This window comes from Homalodisca vitripennis, chromosome 7, assembly GCF_021130785.1.
Source record: "Homalodisca vitripennis isolate AUS2020 chromosome 7, UT_GWSS_2.1, whole genome shotgun sequence".
NCBI classification, from domain to species: Eukaryota; Metazoa; Arthropoda; class Insecta; order Hemiptera; family Cicadellidae; genus Homalodisca; species Homalodisca vitripennis.
In genome coordinates this window covers 121720845-121738006 of record NC_060213.1, presented here as the reverse complement: position 1 = coordinate 121738006, position 17162 = coordinate 121720845, and the positions used below count along the sequence as shown (strand labels likewise).

Sequence of the window (17162 nt, the reverse complement as noted above, 5' to 3'; positions counted from 1 at the left end):
AGGATGTTCCATATCTGTGGCATGGAATACAGTATAATAACCTGAAGTTTCAAGGCTAACGAATAATAAGTTCATTTAAGACTATAATATTAACTAGTTTTCAAGGCTAATAATAATATAGCAGTTTACAAGCTGGACTGAGACGTTCAAGTGCAGGTACGAGGGTCATTGGTTATTTGTCAATATCCAGAATAGTGACCTATGTCATAGTGTTTTCTATTTTACCCTGAAAAATCAGGCCTTGTCTTCAGTCCGGACTTAACTTATCCTGTACTCTAGTTGATAAGTAATTTTCAATGTGTCTCCTGATGCTAAAGTTGAAGTGAAATGTGAGTGATTTTTAGTACAATTTGTTTGTTTCAATTTGCGAAAGAAAAAAAGGCGTGGCGAAAATCATTATCCAATTTACAAACTTTGTTTTTCAGTACATCAATGTTTCTTATATAGCTACAATAAAAAAAAAAAAAAAATAGTAGGTAAATCTGTACGTCTTTGGGAAGTCCCATTGAAGAAGTGCAAATTAACTGTGCAGATCAAAGTTATATTAGGCAAATTGATCTTCGTCCTATTATGGCGTTAGCATCCATAAAATGTTATGAAATTAAATGTTTACTCCGACTATGGAAAAGCTTAAAGAAAGATTTCAGAATGTCTTGCTTTATACTATGGGGTTGCATTATAAAATAAAAAAGTATTTGATATAATTTCAAGAACCTGGATACAAAACTAGATCTTATACAATTAATTTATGTTGCTTTCCCTCCCTTTGTACATATTTGGTTAGGATAAGCTTTATTGAAATAATATTTTTGTACATATTTGGTTAGGATAAGCTTTATTGAAATAATATTTTTGTACATATTTGGTTAGGATAAGATTTATTGAAATAATATTTTCATATAGTTAATGCACAATTTGTTATTTTTTAATCTTAAATCCTCGTGCAGTTTTTACTACGTTATATGTGATTAGGCATATGATACATTGTTATATTCTTTTCACTTACCACCAAGTGTCCTGAATTTATAATGCTTATAAATTTATATTTCTGTTCTCTTTATTACATTTTTAATCTTAAAAGTTCTTTACATTCATTTATAGTAAAGATAACATGAAGAAATAAAACTTGTTTCCAAAACAACAATGAACTATTAAGATAGCGGATTTGCCTTAAGTAATTTATAACCTAGGTGTCTAAAACTTGTATGGCAGTTAATATTCACACAGAAGTATTATACAGCTTTTTACATTGTCAGCAGAAGAAGGTGAAGCTTTTATATACGGTACTTGTTTTCGTCCTGTAGAACAAAAAAGTCATTGAATTTGGTTAAAAAGATTTAACTGTTATCTAAATATTGAGAATAAAACAAGATTTTCCTTTGAGTCATTAATTTGTGGTATTAAACTTGAACAAGTGGGTTTTTTTCATGTTGATTCACATAAAAGTTATACACTTTTTGCATCAGTAATATACTTACCAAAACTTTAGTTGTGTGGTAAATAATTGAAATACAGTATTTTGTTGATAAAAAAAACGAGAACAAACTTTTACACTGTTGTTTAATCTGTTTAGCTTAAAGAAAGAGGGGTGTTAATTAATCAATAATATTTTATTGCCATTAGGCACAAAATTGTTCATGCAATATATAATAAAATTAAAAATATTTTCTTTTACTTATACACATTATATCTAGAATATGTTTCTATTAATGAGGGTACTGAACATAATAAAGTATTACAGTCTATGTTTTTTTTTTAAATAAATTAATAAAAGCTTAAAGAACTATTACAGGCCACGTAATCACTGACAAAATAAAATGTTTTGTCCATAAGCCATTTTTCTATACTTGTTTTAAATTTATTTCATGTAACATTCCATGCCGTTTGAAGTAAATTATGAAATAATTTAAATCTTAAAATAAATGGCTAAGTCTGGTTTTTCCAAGTCATATGACTAGATCAAGCAAATATTTTTCCTAATCCTATAGTCTTTATTATCCTGCTTACTTATAAAGCTTTCTAAAGTTTTCTTTTATAATTGAATCAAACTTGTAATAAATGTAAAGACAGGGTAGGAACATGATCTTGAAATTCCTTGTAAACAGACCACGTTTCGCCACACTATTTGTCACGGGTGACTCGTGGCTTAACACTAAACATGGTGGCACTCCCCCAATTGAACACAATTTGCTAGTTCCACCAATTTTCACGTAGAGCACTCTAGCACTGATTTGCTCTAAACTATCAGATGCCAAAGCAGGTTTGAACAATGACATCATCTTTCCCAATGATGGAAATAGTTGGACGAATTGTTAGTGGTCAGGTTTAAGAGTCCTTTCTCAGATTATAAGTTCCTCTCTCATTTATTTCCTTTTCCCATTAAAAAATTGTATTGCTGATATTGTAGTCATATAAAAAATTATTATTCATTTGAATAAATCTAAATCAATACAAAGTACTGGTTTTATTCCTCCCAAATTAATTACAACAAATATTCTTATATTTTGAAATATGCCATAATACTATTTTTGTATAATGGCCTTGTTTGGAAATTTCACCTTTAGTAGTTTTTTTTACCAAAAATATGAACTTATAACTGCAAATAAAAATCACAGAAAAAAGTAAGTCATAAAATAAATTCCTCGTAGACAAACAAACCAATGATTTGTAAACAAGTCTAGATTTGAGACTATTCATGTCCCAAAATTACTTGTACTTAACATTTGATGGAATCTTTCTGATTAAATATTGATCATAGAGTAAAACATGAATCAAAACCCAGCAGTTAAGAACAAATTTATCAATAATACACTTAGCCTGTATTTTTATAAAATATTGCAATTATATTATTTGCCATAGGTGGAATCATTTTTTGTGGAATAGAATATTGCATTTTTCTAGCTATTAGTAGTATTTTGGTGATATAATCTGAAATGTTTAAGTTGGTTTTATTTTAGCATTTAAATGGCTCAGAAGATATTTCACAAATAGGTGAAAATAATACTTGCAATATTTGTTTCTGTTTTACATATAATTAAAAGCATTTGATATTTTTAATTAATAATGCAAAATGTACATCCTTTTCTCTAAACTATCAGACGCCAGAGTCCACCATCTTCATGAGTCATTCATACAACACAGATACAATGCATCTTTTTTGATATACATACATACAAAGGTCTATTTCTATCAAAAGACAACAAAGATGGATTTTTATAAACAGTTTTTAAATTTATAGTTGAGTTATAGTTTAGATAGTAACTTTGGCTTTGATATCTGCATTACAGTACTGACCAAGCATTATATACTTAATGTTTACAAAAATGTACAGTTAAAAGTATATTTTTACAAAAACTTTTAATTTTTTTATTTGGATATTTTCTTATTGTGCTCAGCAGCAGTTACAGAAAAGGTTGAAATAAGTTGTTACTAGTAAGCTTACTGTATGCTTTCAAGACTATAATTAATGTAAAACAAGCTTTAAAATAGTGGTTAAATTAATTTTATTTAATATTTTCTGGTAATTACTACATTAAATAATTAATGTATTAATTACAATTAATAACAATGTTAATTACATGGTAATAACAATGTTTTCTGTCTGTCCTGAAAAACTCGGAACTATTTTACATACTAACTGTACATTCACCTTGACTCTACTAATCTGACTATGTCTGGTTTCAAAAGAATGAACATCAGCGTACTTGAAATACCTAGTAGGTTATGTTTCAATGTACAGGACAGTATACAGTACGTAAATGGATGGCTGAGTAAGAATCCCAGGGCAGTTTACAATGTGCATCTATCGGAACGCCTGAAATTAATCGTGCAGCTCTTCTGTAGGACAAACGCTAATCCAATAACACTCCACAACAATAAGTCCAATAATTGTGAATATTAACGTAGTAGTATGTTTTCAACGCAACATCAGGTTGTAACACTATCTAAGATCTCCTTAGCCAAAACAAGCAGTGACATGTTAATACGCGAGGTATTGTAGGACATGAGAAGATTGACTAATGTTTCTTTTAAGTGTATAAGCAGGGTTACAGTCTAAAGGTATTATGATTTTTGTAATCGAACTGACTTATTGTGCTGTTTAACACCCAATAACGTATTAATCTTTCCACAGTGACTGCGTTCAGAAGGGACTGGAAATGGAAAAGAAGGACAGAGATAAAATCTTATCAAATATGACTACATTGGTGAAGCGTACACATAACTTTGATGCTGTGTTTGGGGCACTCAGAGAAGAGAGGGGAATGTTCAATGACTTTATGGTGAATGAGATTCTTGTAAGTACTCTTCTTGTTTTGTGTGCCCATATTGTGATTACCCAAAAGTTTTGGATTTTATTATAAATAAATGATAATTATAAATGTATGTTATAGAACCATCCGAGAAAAGTTATTTTCACAAACATTACATGTATGTGTGTAGTGGTAATGCCGACTACTCTGGCAGGATCTATGTAGTCACTAAAATATACTTCCTGTATTTTTTTTTTGAGTTAATTGTTCTTGAGTGCACTAAGATGTTTTGGACTAGATCTCAAAGCATAGTGGAGCATCCGAGTGTATACAAGATCGTGTATAAAACATCGTAGTGCACCTGATGGGACAATGAGAATGCTTATTCATCTAGTTTACACTTGATTTTGTAGTTTGGGTGTCTCTGATGTTGAAACAATATAAAAAGTTCGTTTTGAGCTTTCATTTTTTTTTTTTTTTTTTTTTTTTTTTTTTTTCCTTCTGAGGGAAGAGGACACTTTGTCCCGCACTTAGTCCTAAAAGGACCTTTGCGCCTCCCTTACTTTTATTTGTGCCCTCAAAAACCGAGGCTTTTGCAAAAACCAATCAGATTTAAGGGCTCCTGTTCTTTGATGTCCTTGGGGCTGAGGAGGTATGCTCCCAGGTATCTTTTCCTAGTCTCTACGATGGCAGGACAATCCAACCAAATGTGCTCCGCTGACTCCTCCTCCTCTCCACAGAGTCTACATTCGCTGCTCCGACTAAGGCCTACCTTCAAAAGGTGCTTTCTCAGCAGGGCCATGTCCTGTCAACATTCCTAATATCAGTCTTATATCCTCCTTATTCTGGTCTAGGAGAGCTGTCCATCCTTTTGCATAAGGAGAGATAAACATTTTGGATATTCTTAAACCCGAGGCTCTGCTCCAATTCTTATATCTTGTCCTCTTTTCCCAATCTTTAACCAGAGCTTTAATGCTGGAGAAGGATATTCCACATCCTGGCTCTGGCCCCACCAATATGGATTCCGCTCCCTTTTTGGCGAGGATGTCCGCTTTTTAGTTTCCATGAATTCCTTCATGACCCGGCACCCATCCGAGTGTTACTCTATTACTTGTTGCTAGCTCTGCTAGGGCCTTCCTGCATTCCCAGACCGCTTTCGAATCAATCGAACAGGTATCCAGTGCCTTCAGTGCAGCCTGACTATCAGAGAGTATAAGGTATGATAATCCTTTAGTCCCCAACTGTGTGAGTCTTCTAGAACATGAATCTATTGCCATGACCTCCGCCTGAAAAACTGAGGCATGTCTTCCCAGGGGCACAGCCATGTCAACTCCAGGTCCATGTATTCCATATCCTGCCCTTGAGTCTAGGAGTGAACCATCGGTGTAAAACTTCAGGACTCCTTTTTTTTGGGTAGGCCTCCCTTTTAATCCATTCCTCCCTACTTCCGATAGAGACCGTGTATGGTTTTTCAAAGGAGTATTTCTTAACCATAGTATCAGATACTTTGGTTAGCATTTCAGCCTTCAGGGAAATTTTCCAATATCTTCATATGGCCTTCTAGGAGGTAACATTTATTACCTTTGTCCCTAGAAGCTTCATTGCGCTCATCGCAGCTGTTCTCATCACTTCCTGGCCAAGAGGAGTATAACCCAGAACCGCTTCCATTGCTAGTGTTGGGCAGGAGCTCATTGCTCCCGTGATGCTTAAGCAAGCTAACCTCTGAAGACTCTGTAGCCTTTTTGCAGCTGTTGTTTGTTCGACTTTCGGCCACCATACTAAAGCAGCATATGTGACCATTGGTTTCACTATGGTTTCGTAAATCCAATAAATCATTTTGGGTTTAAGTCCCCATTTAAATCCAAAGAGTCTCTTACAGGCCCCCAAGGGCCATTATTGCTTTGGATATCTTGTTTCTAATATGGGAGTTCCAAGTGAGCTTCTCATCCAAGATTAAACCAGATACTTCACTTCTTTTGTTTGGTTTATGCTGATTCCCTCCAGGACCGGTTTAGCTAGCTGGAATTTCCTTTTCCTGGTAAAGGTAATCATGTTTGTTGGGGGGTGGGGGGGGGGGGGGGTGGGGGGGGGGGGGGGTGGGGGGGGGGGGGGGTGGGGGGGGGGGGGGGTGGGGGGGGGGGGGGGTGGGGGGGGGGGGAACTGTAAACTTGATCTATAGTGACGGTTTGTTTTTCCAAACAGCTGTTTAGTAGATTGTCCAAAAAATATGTACACTCAATGTGTACTTTTAACGTCGACTAACACAAGAGGCTTTGTCACTGTAAACTTGATCTATAGTGATGGTTTTGTTTTCCAAACAGCTGTTTAGTAGATTGTCCAAAAAATACGTACGCTCAATGTGAACAAAAGCAATTTCGCATATTTTTTAAAACCGTTTAAATACTGAAATAATACTAACAGCAATTTATAAAGATACCCTAAATTGTATACTCAATCCTACATTCAAAAAATTAAAATTAAACAAATCTGAAAAACAAACAAAATAAATTATAATGTCTATAGGATTTTTATTCATTCTAAATGGAAGTTCATCCTGTATTTTCATTTTTACAGTTCAAGAAATAATATTTTCTCACTCGAATTATATCAATTTATACCATGAATATTTAAAATAACAAATCTGGGTTGTACCAGAAATGCTTGTTAGTTTGTCTGTTTTCAATTGATGTATGGATACAAAGGGGACGTGCTATTTGAAAATTTTAAATTTGGGATGCCACCTCCTCTTTTAAAGTTGTGCCAAAATATTGGTTGATTTTATATAGGTATAATCTTCAAGTCTCCATCCTCCTTATACTAAACACTCAATTTAGCAGGTGGGATACATTTTTATCACCTTTAAAAAACTATACACTAATCAGTAATTGTATGCAAAGAGCATTTATGTGTAATAAAATATTAAGAACATTGTTAAGTAGAAAAATTACCCTTAATCTAACCATGGTCAAAGCAGTTTTTTGGACTGTTAGACATATTTTTCGGACCTAGTTATTTAATAAACCCATTTATAAAAAACAATTAAATGCTATTTTTTGTCATACAACAAGTAAAGGAAGATTCTGCATTTAAAACAAATAATGCCTTCTACATCTAAATAAATATTAGTATATTAAATACCCAATGACACTCTGTACCCAAGTAGATGTCATCAAGGTATTATTAATTCTTAGAATTACACAGGCGGGTCGTGATATCAATCTTCTGCCACACCACATTTCAGCATCATTGTGACAATCAATCTTGTTAAACAATAATGCACATCCACCTACAAAGGTACTGAATACCAAGCAAGCTGTGTCGTGATTGGTTGCAGGTCAACCAATCAGCAATCAGTATGCCCAATGATGATCAGTATGACTTTTCCACAGGCTTCACAATTTTGACTTGTTTTTTAATTAATGTTTTATCAATGAAACTACCACATAAAATGCTAATTAATGTACTATAGATAAAGCTTTATCGTTCAAAAGTAAATGATAGTGAATACAAAGCCTGACAATAAAATTTCGATGAGTAATGGTGTGTAAAAGGCTACAAATACACATGACAGCAACGTGACACAATGTAAGTTTGATGTAAAATGGACGCAAAAACATATCAATCAGATGTTAACGTATAAAATAAAACGAGAGAACTGGAATTGATTTATATTATTTTGTATAATGAAAACGATTGTTTTCATCGAAAAAACTCAGAGAATATATTTTTTAAAGTTATAATAATGGTAATATATTGTGTGTAGGGTGATTTTGGAGATGTGTCAGCCAGAAAAGAGCTCAGAAGAAAGTTGGGGTGCAAGTCATTCAGATGGTATCTGGATAACATTTACCCGGAACTGTTTTATCCCCGGGGAAGCTGTGGCTTCCGGAGAGGTGAGTGAGGATGTGGTTGTACAGCACAATTGTGACTGTAAACTGTAATTTACTGATTCATTCCAACATGATGTTATGTCTAGATCACTCTACTGAAAAATATTGTTTATTTGATAATGTCTGTCCATACGTATTTGTAAAAAAAATTAATATTTTGGACTGAAATTGAAATGCAGATTAATAAATTTGTGAAACAAGTTTTAACTTTACCAAAGATTTTTAATTTGTTGTATTTTGGAAAGAAAATCGAAAATTTACAAAAAAACAGGTAAAATTGTTATTCATTACATAATTTTTTGTATTTATAACCCAATAGGAATATTACAAAGTTTAGCAGATTACTTTTAATCATGCAAATCATATATTGGTTGAAAAAACAGTTTTCTCCTTTCATAAAAGACTTCAAAGTGGTATAAATATATGTATAAAAACACTTTTCCTGTAATAAAATTTAATTTTATTTTGTATACAAAGATACCATAAAGCTGTGGCAACCTGAATGCTGATCTAGAATGTTCTAGTTCTAGTGTGTATAGAAGTGGAGAAATACAATAACTGTATGGTATCTAAAGCTTTGGTACTATTTAATTGATACTTGTTGTTATATCAGGCATATTTGGTGCGGTATTTTATATATGTATTTTAGTTCATATTTAAACTTGAATATAGAATTTGTCTTAGTTTGGTCTACTACTCTGTTACCGTATATAAAGTGAAAGACAACACTGTAGATGTTTCCGGATCACTTCTCACAAAGAGGGTCGGCCTTGGTTAAGCATCTCTGACATAATTAGAAACAGCAGCTGAGACGTCTGAGCTCAGATCTGATGTCAAAGTCGACGTCTCAAGCCGCTTAGATCTGCCATTAGCAGCATTTGCGTCCTCTCCTCTCGATAATGTCGATTCTCTTTAGTTCTTTGTCAAAAATTACTCGACGGAAGACGATTTCAGTTTTAAGCGTCTCTTCATTTAATCCCACAACCGTTCTTCTCTGCTGAACTTCTGGCGAAAGTTCTAGATGTGACTTACATTCTGTATTGATTGTTTCAATTTGGCTAGAAACCCAATAGGGTTTATTGTTATTTCAGGATAAATTTAAGTTTTGTTTATACTTTACATTTTATCAATTTCTTAGATAGGCTTGCGTTCACATTTCAGCACTTTTGGGAAATTTATTCATATTCTTAAAATTAAAAAATAAGTAAAATATGGTTTTCTTTATACAGAACCAGTAGTCAAATAATTTAAATTTTTTTCTCACAAAATTTTAGTAAAACTATTGAAGCCATTTTAGATTTGTCATATACTAATCTGCACTCGATATGTTATCTTTTACCCATGTAGAATATTAAATTAGTTTTTAGATAGTCAATTAGTTGAAGAAGACAATTGTTACAAAGATTAACAGAGATTGAAATTGATAGTTGTTTTGTTACCAATATACAAAAGAGTGCTGCACTGTAATTTTGTAATTCAACTGTAATAATCCAGTTACAATGTCTCTGTGCTCGACAGCACAAGTAGTGTAATTTATACTTAACTGAAGGACTGTTGTAGGTGCGAAACCTAGGTTATGGCGGCAAGACGTGTTTGGACTCGCCAGCTCGCAAGTCGGACCTGCACAAACCTGTTTGGACTCTACCCTTGTCACAAGATGGGGCGGCAACCCAGGTTTGTCTCCAGACCAACTGATTGGTTCGGAGTTGGTTGATGTTTTGAACGTTACTCAAGATGACTGCTTTTAATTTATAGAAACTGTTTGCAACGAAAAGAAATCATTTTACCATTTGGTTGTACGTGGTGAAATGAATATATTTTTCTTCATGGACTGAATTAGAGAACAAACTGAGTATTTAAGGACCTAAAAAGGATTCAACGCTAACCAGAAGTGGTCACGAGAATCCGGATTACTTTATTGAAAGCGAGCAAGAGTAATAAAGTTGGAATATTTGTAGAAAATTCCATCAAATTAATTTTATAATTAATATTTTATGTTGCGTAATAAACTGATGTTACTGCATATTTTTTTCCTCTTGTCACAATACCAAGATTTAAAATCTAGTTTATGCAATGTAATTTGTTAGTTTTACGAGCACATTGTTTCCTCCGTGGACAGTTCTCAAAATAAAATCTGTTTTTATGATTTCAATAAATTCAGTTCCATGTAAAACATTTTTCAGTTAGGATAGTACCTGAATTATTTTAAATTAAAAGCAGTACCAATCTTGTTTATTTCTACGAAAAGAAGTAAAATAATTTTGTTACAGAAAAACGATCAAAGCATCAACCAAAAATCCAATGTAACAAATTCTGTGTAATTATTTGTTTTCAGCGAATGGAGCAGGAGGTGTTGAAAGTAAACTCCGAGATCCTAGATCTAAAATTGAAACAAAATTCGTTGTCAGATTCTGATTTATTGAGTTTCTCAGATTGGCAACCCCTGGTCTAGTCAGTGCATAGACTCTGCTTGTAAACCGGAGGACATGCACAAACCGGTGGGGCTGTGGCCTTGTCACAAACAGGGCGGTAACCAGGTAATCGGATCGTAACTGGACGAATCCTGTTCTGTATCGCTTCAGCAAAGTAACCGCTTACTTGGGTGTAGGTAACACTCATCCAGTCCATCTAACAGCCATCTAGTGTTTGTCTAACCGTGGTCTCTAGCAAGATCTACAATTAATGAAAGACTGGTTTTGTTGTCTAGCTAACACTTGTCATTAACGGTGGAGGATATTTTTGCTTTTCAGTCTGTTTTGTGTTTTAATTTTTGTTTGTGTATTGCGTCGCAATAAATCATCTCAAACACCTGTTAGCTTCATCAAAACATTATTGTTATCTTCATGTAGACATTATTATCATTCTTATACAGGGTGTACAGTAAAAGTGTTCCAATACTTTGGGGATTTTGTTCTACACATAAAAATTAGCAAAAAAGTTCATATGAAGGTATGTCCTAAAACCTTTAGTTTTCCGTCAATCTGTCTGTATGTGTCTGACATTTGTGTTTATCATCAAAAAGATTATATTTTTTGAACCAGTAAAGGATAAAATTATGTAATTGAGAATCTTATTAACCTTTGGTAGACCTTTTTGAAAATAAAATGTTAACAAAATCGTTTGTACCCATTTCCAAATGGCAGACATTTAAATGATTCAATCAAAATAACTCAAAACCGATAAACGTCATTCTGCCATTTTTAAAACAGATAAAAGGAGTTTGTAAATATTGTATTCTTTAAAAAGGTCTACCGAAGCTTAATACAGTTCTCAAGTTTTATAACTTTATCTTTACTGGTTCAAAAGATATAATTTTTTTATAATATACATAGACAGACAGATAGACGAAAAACTAAAGGTTTTAGGACATACCTTCATATGAACTGTTTTGCTAATTTTTATGTGTAGATCAAAATCTCAAAGTATTGGAACACTTTTACTGAAACACTCTCAAGTTTTTCATTTTTGGTTCAATAAGTACTACAATTAAATGTTTATATAGTAATAGTAAATATTGAATATTTATTAAATATTTATTTATGGAAACTATAAGAAATTCTAGCCTAGTGTGTACAATTAGTGTGATTTTCCTAAATATATCACTGGGTAAAAAAAGGCATGTAGGAAATCTGAAAGGAAGTAATACGACTTCGATTGCTGTGTCCAGTGGGCCAGAAAACATACCAATGCCCAGTAAGCCATACTTCAAAAAAGACTTTGAAAACTGTAAAACAGGAGCTCTTTTGGTGCCATGATGCCTCCCAAATCCAAAACTGTTTTTTTCTAGAACCAATTTGATATCTATGATTCGGGTTACAACGAAGATTTTGAACTGATTACGATTTTGTTGAAGAAATTGTAATTTCTGTACTTCGAATTTGGAGTAGCGAAGAGGGTAGTAGGGACCATAATTGTCTAGCTGTTATCAGAAAAACCCCAAACTGATGATAAAGAAAATGTTTTAGAAGTACTTTGATAACAAAATCGTAAAATTTTCAGGCATCCATCAACTACTAAAGTGGATGCGTCTTTCTGAACTGGATATTTTTACTGTGCATGAAGGGAGACCTTTACGATGTTAGGACTGGAGATGTGTTTTATTGGCGAGTGCAGCTGTAAACCTTCCGTCACCCTTACACCACAGCTGATAGTGTTCATTACCGTTTATAGCTCTTGGTAGCCAGTCGGCCAGTTTATGGTTTTTCATTTGTATCCCAGTCAGTTCTACTGGATATAAATTAAAAATTATAACTATTAGATGTATGTCATATTCTGCTTACTCAAAAAGTAACTTGTCTTCAACAAGAATCATGATGTGATGTATTAGTCTGTATCATTTATGTTTTGTTTTTTTTTTTTTTTCTTAAAGTTTGTAATGTTTTTATGCTATGTGTATGTACTTTTGTATCTCTAGAGCATGTAGTTGTAGTCTGTTAAATTTCTAAATATTAAGTATAATCAGGTCAAGAAACGGAATTGTGTTAATGAATCCTTAACCATATAAAACATATGAAATACTTTGCTAACTTAAATCTGAATCATAGTGCAGTCATTGAAGCATTATTGCTCCGAATTTTTTTTACTGTGAACCGAATTGCATACAAGTTTTGGAATTAGGTTCATCTTACCCTTAAATTCAAAAGTGAAAATGATTTGAACTTCGCAACCACCTGGGGGGTGGTTGCCACCCCTTCTCGGGGGTGAATTTATTTTTTTCAAAATAACCTCGGATATCGATAGAAGGCCTAATTTTAAGCAAAAAATAATCTATAACGTTTTTTGGAAAAATCCAATACTTTTCAAGTTATTGGCAATTGGAAAATTCGCAATTTTTTCACGTTTTTCATCAGTTTTTTTGCAAATATCTCCAAAAATATACGTTTTATCGAAAATTTTATAAAAAACACAATTGTAGCAGGTAAAACAATGAACCATTTGGTTTTTTATAAAGTACTCTAAGTGCAATATTAAGCTAGATATTAAAAATCAAAGCCGTTTTTTATTTTGTCTGAAATTTAATGGATGCTGTCAATGCCATCTAGCGGCGAGCAGATGCATTTTAGGCATTCTAATAAAAAAATAGTTTTGTAGTGCTTGAAATAAGCTTTAAAATGAGCACTATTAAAAGTCTTTTGCACGTAAAATAAGTGAGCTGTATTGCATATAAGAGGAGCATCTAATGTTTTTTCTTTTAAATCAACGGGTTTCATAAGTGCCATTTCCACCAAAATTAAAATTAATCGTATTCCGCCTAGAATCAACTTTATTATGAAGAGTTTGATAGATTGTATCAGTTTGGCTGCTTCAGGGCACATATTTTTCAAAAAAGTCACGATTAAAAAAAAAATCCAATTTTTAAAAAACCACATTTTTTCATAATATCTCAAAAATGACGACATATACGTAAAAAAGTGTAGGGATGAAAAATGTAGGTATATTTCTGACAAACATTCTGGTTTTTTTGATTTTTCTGTCAAACAAAAATTGACGGAAATATGATTTTTTAAAGAGCGTGTGTGGCAGCGCAATCACAGCCTCTCCTAAGCCCTTTAACCCTTCACCGATTCAGATAAAGGTTTCTTACTATATATTGCAATAAAGGATGGTTGTAGCTCTCTTAATTACCTTTACAACGTTTTTTTTATAAATTGTGATAGCATGAAAATTGAAGGAGTTATGGTCAAAAAACTTATCATATTTTTTTTCTGCTTAGTAACTGAACATTTCGGACTGTGAATATTTGGAGCAATGAGAAAGTACGCAGTATAATAGAGATACAAAAACTATTGTAATGTGTATATATATATACATAATATGGCTCATATATTTTGGAAACGTAGGCATGAATACATACCAACGTTCTTATATGTATATATAACACATTTGAGTGAATTTTATATAATTTGTAAATGTTTTATTCAATAAATGGCAATTTTTTACTCTAAATTAAATTATTTTTAAATATGTAATCATATATATTTACTGTTTTAATTTTAGGGGTAGTTTTAAGGGTAGAAAAGCTTAAGAACATGATAATTATTTTCGAGAGTATGGAATAATATTTAAATCCTTTTCATTTTATCAAATCAATTCTTTAAAAAATTGTTATCAAGGGGTAGATTTCAAGGATTGAAAGGGGGGTTAAAAATTTGATAATTATTATAGAGAATATAAAATATTACTTACTCTATACTTACATCTTTTTATGTCATACCAAAGTAATTTTTGTGATTTTTTTTCAATTTAGGGGTTGTTTGCAAGGGCTGTAAGATTTTCAAGGGGTTGAAAATGATTTTAATATGAGGTAATTGTGTTATAAAAACATTTTTTTACAATTTCACCACTTACTATTAAACATATGTTCTAGCGATAAAATGGCTCAATGTCGATTTTTCCATTAAGGGGTTGTTTACACCCCTTAAAAATAATAGGCGAAGTTCAGATCATTTTCACTTTTGAAGTTAAGGGTAAGATGAGCCTAATTCCAAAATTTCATGCAAATCGGTTCACAGTAAAAAAATTCGGAGGTAAGACCGTATTTTTCGCTTCAATGACTGCACTATCAGTAGTTTCACAATATCTGTGAAAGTGTATTGACACTTTTACAAGTATTATAAACTTTCACCTGTCCACATATAAATGAATCATTTGACCAATGTTTTACATTAGTGAATTGATTTTTTTGTTACACTTAATTTAGTTTTTTCCATTGTTGGCAGTACTGGATGCTGAGCAAGGCGGGCGAGGTCCGGCGTGATGAAGCGTGTCTGGACTATGCAGGTCAAGACGTGATTCTGTACCCTTGCCATGGATCGAAGGGCAATCAGTTCTGGCAGTACAAACCAGAGGTATGAAACTACTGCAATTTTTTTCTTATTTGGTGGTCTTTTGGACAAACAAATACGGACTAAACAAAAAATTTGCAAATAAACATAATTTTGTTTTCTCAATAACTCCATGACTTCATGCAATTGGTCTTTCCGAACTCATGACACAAGTTCACTGATGTATCCACGTTACTGTCAGTTAACTGGCACTTAAACCCTCAGAAAAAAAAATAAAATTATTGTAGTATTCGCTGTCAGAGTGACCAATAATTCAGAGCACTATTAATAAATGATCATTAATATTTTAAACACTATTACATTTACTTTTCTTTAATTGAACAGTGTCTAAAAAATATGTTTTCTTTATTAAAATCTAAAAACTTGTGGATTTTAAAAATATTTATTATACTTTAATTGTGTATGATATGCTTTTTTAGGATATTATGTACTGTATATATTTGTTGCCCCTGTTTTCAGTATAAAAAAACAACATAAGTTCTAATAGTAAAGTTCAGAGTAGAGAATATATTCTATCGTTAAAACTACTTTTTTAATGTCCAGGGAAGAAGGTCTCTTGATCAGCTGGAGATTATTTACAACCTCTATGCCTCTATCTATCCATGACTTTCCTAGAAACTGGGAATGCTGCCAAAACCACGTTTATTGAACCGGGTGTTTCTCATGTTTCCAGACCAAGCTGATTCAGCACGGCAGCAGCAAGAAGTGTCTGGCGATCGCCGACAACAAGCAGAAGCTTCTGATGGAGGAGTGCAACCCCTCTTCACCTCAGCAGCACTGGCATTTCGACAACTACGACAGCAGCAAACTGTAATACGCAGTGTTGCCAACTTCGCTACGACACCAGTTAACTGTTATACGCAGTGCCACCAACCGAACTATGTTTCCTGACAACAAACGTCTTGCCGATCAGCGATGAGACAATGGTCATCCCATTCTCTTTAAAATCCATTGTTTTCAAAGCCGTAATGGTAAATAAACATATAATTTGTTTTAAATTATTGGATTTTTATTTGTACAATAATTAATGTAGGTGTATTAATCTATAGTAAGTTAATTAGTAAATTAAATTTGAAATTACCAAGTGCAATCAGTTTCAAATATATACTTTATTTAATTGCCTTCTTAAGAAATTAATTATTATGCAGTAATGCATGTGAACAAAATAAAACACAAATTTATTTGTGTTTAAAGACATTATTTTATATAAGAAGGTACTGTTTGTAATTGTATGTTTTATGCTGATTTTATTTAATAAGTTAGTTGATTTTTTCCAGTATTTCTCTTGGAATGCATTTATTTATTATAATTACATTATGTTCAGTATTTAGTATTGGTCTGGATCAAGAAACGAGCGAACATTCCTTGACATATACTAATGATTTATTAGTGCCATTCGTGTTCAAATGGTGTAGAATCATGTCAGGCAGACTGAGCGAAGTCTGACGTAACGGACTTATAATTGTAAATTGTTATTGTTTTATTAGTAAATAAGACTGTATATATATATAACACAATGACAAATTTTAAGCTAGGTTATGTATATACTAGTTATTGTTGACATTTTACGATGGGATTTTTTATAATTGGCTTCGATTCGTTAAATTCCGCTTTAAGATGTCTGTCTTTCATTCTCAAAATATTTGAATGTCTGCATATCACATCCCCCGAAGTTCACTGTGAAGTAGAATCTGTAACAGCAAACTGAGTTTGTCGTTATGTCAAGAGATATTGACTAAGAAATAAGAGGTTTGTTAGCTGTTTTATACCCTTGCTAGTTATCAATGTTCGAATTTATTTCTGTGTAAAAATGAAATATTCCTTAAGAAATAATTACATTCCAAATTTTAAATGCTCCCATGTTTCTTTATGTCCTTGATACACTAATACATGTTCTAATAATTATGTGTTGTTAACCTTGCAGTTAAAAATTGCTAATTTTACGAGCCGCTGTTATTATTTATGTTGTTAATTAAGGCAATACTGACTTCGGGCTCTTCTCATGGAGTAATCTTCGTTAAGAAAATTAGTAAATCCTTGTTACTTCCATTTTGCCATCAATCGACACTGAAACGTGTTAAGTTGTAGTTACGTTTTAATTAAATTATCAACGTTAGATAGTTGTTACTTATTTATTAGTAAAAGCAGTCAGCTGATTATATCACCATGTTTTGGTA

At 32.6% G+C, this 17162-nt stretch overlaps 1 pseudogene; it reads left to right on the top strand.

Moving 5' to 3' along the window:
- The first annotated feature begins 7391 nt into the window (after window positions 1-7391).
- LOC124366869 lies at window positions 7392-15979 on the top strand (annotated as a pseudogene).
- Window positions 15980-17162: the final 1183 nt, after the last annotated feature.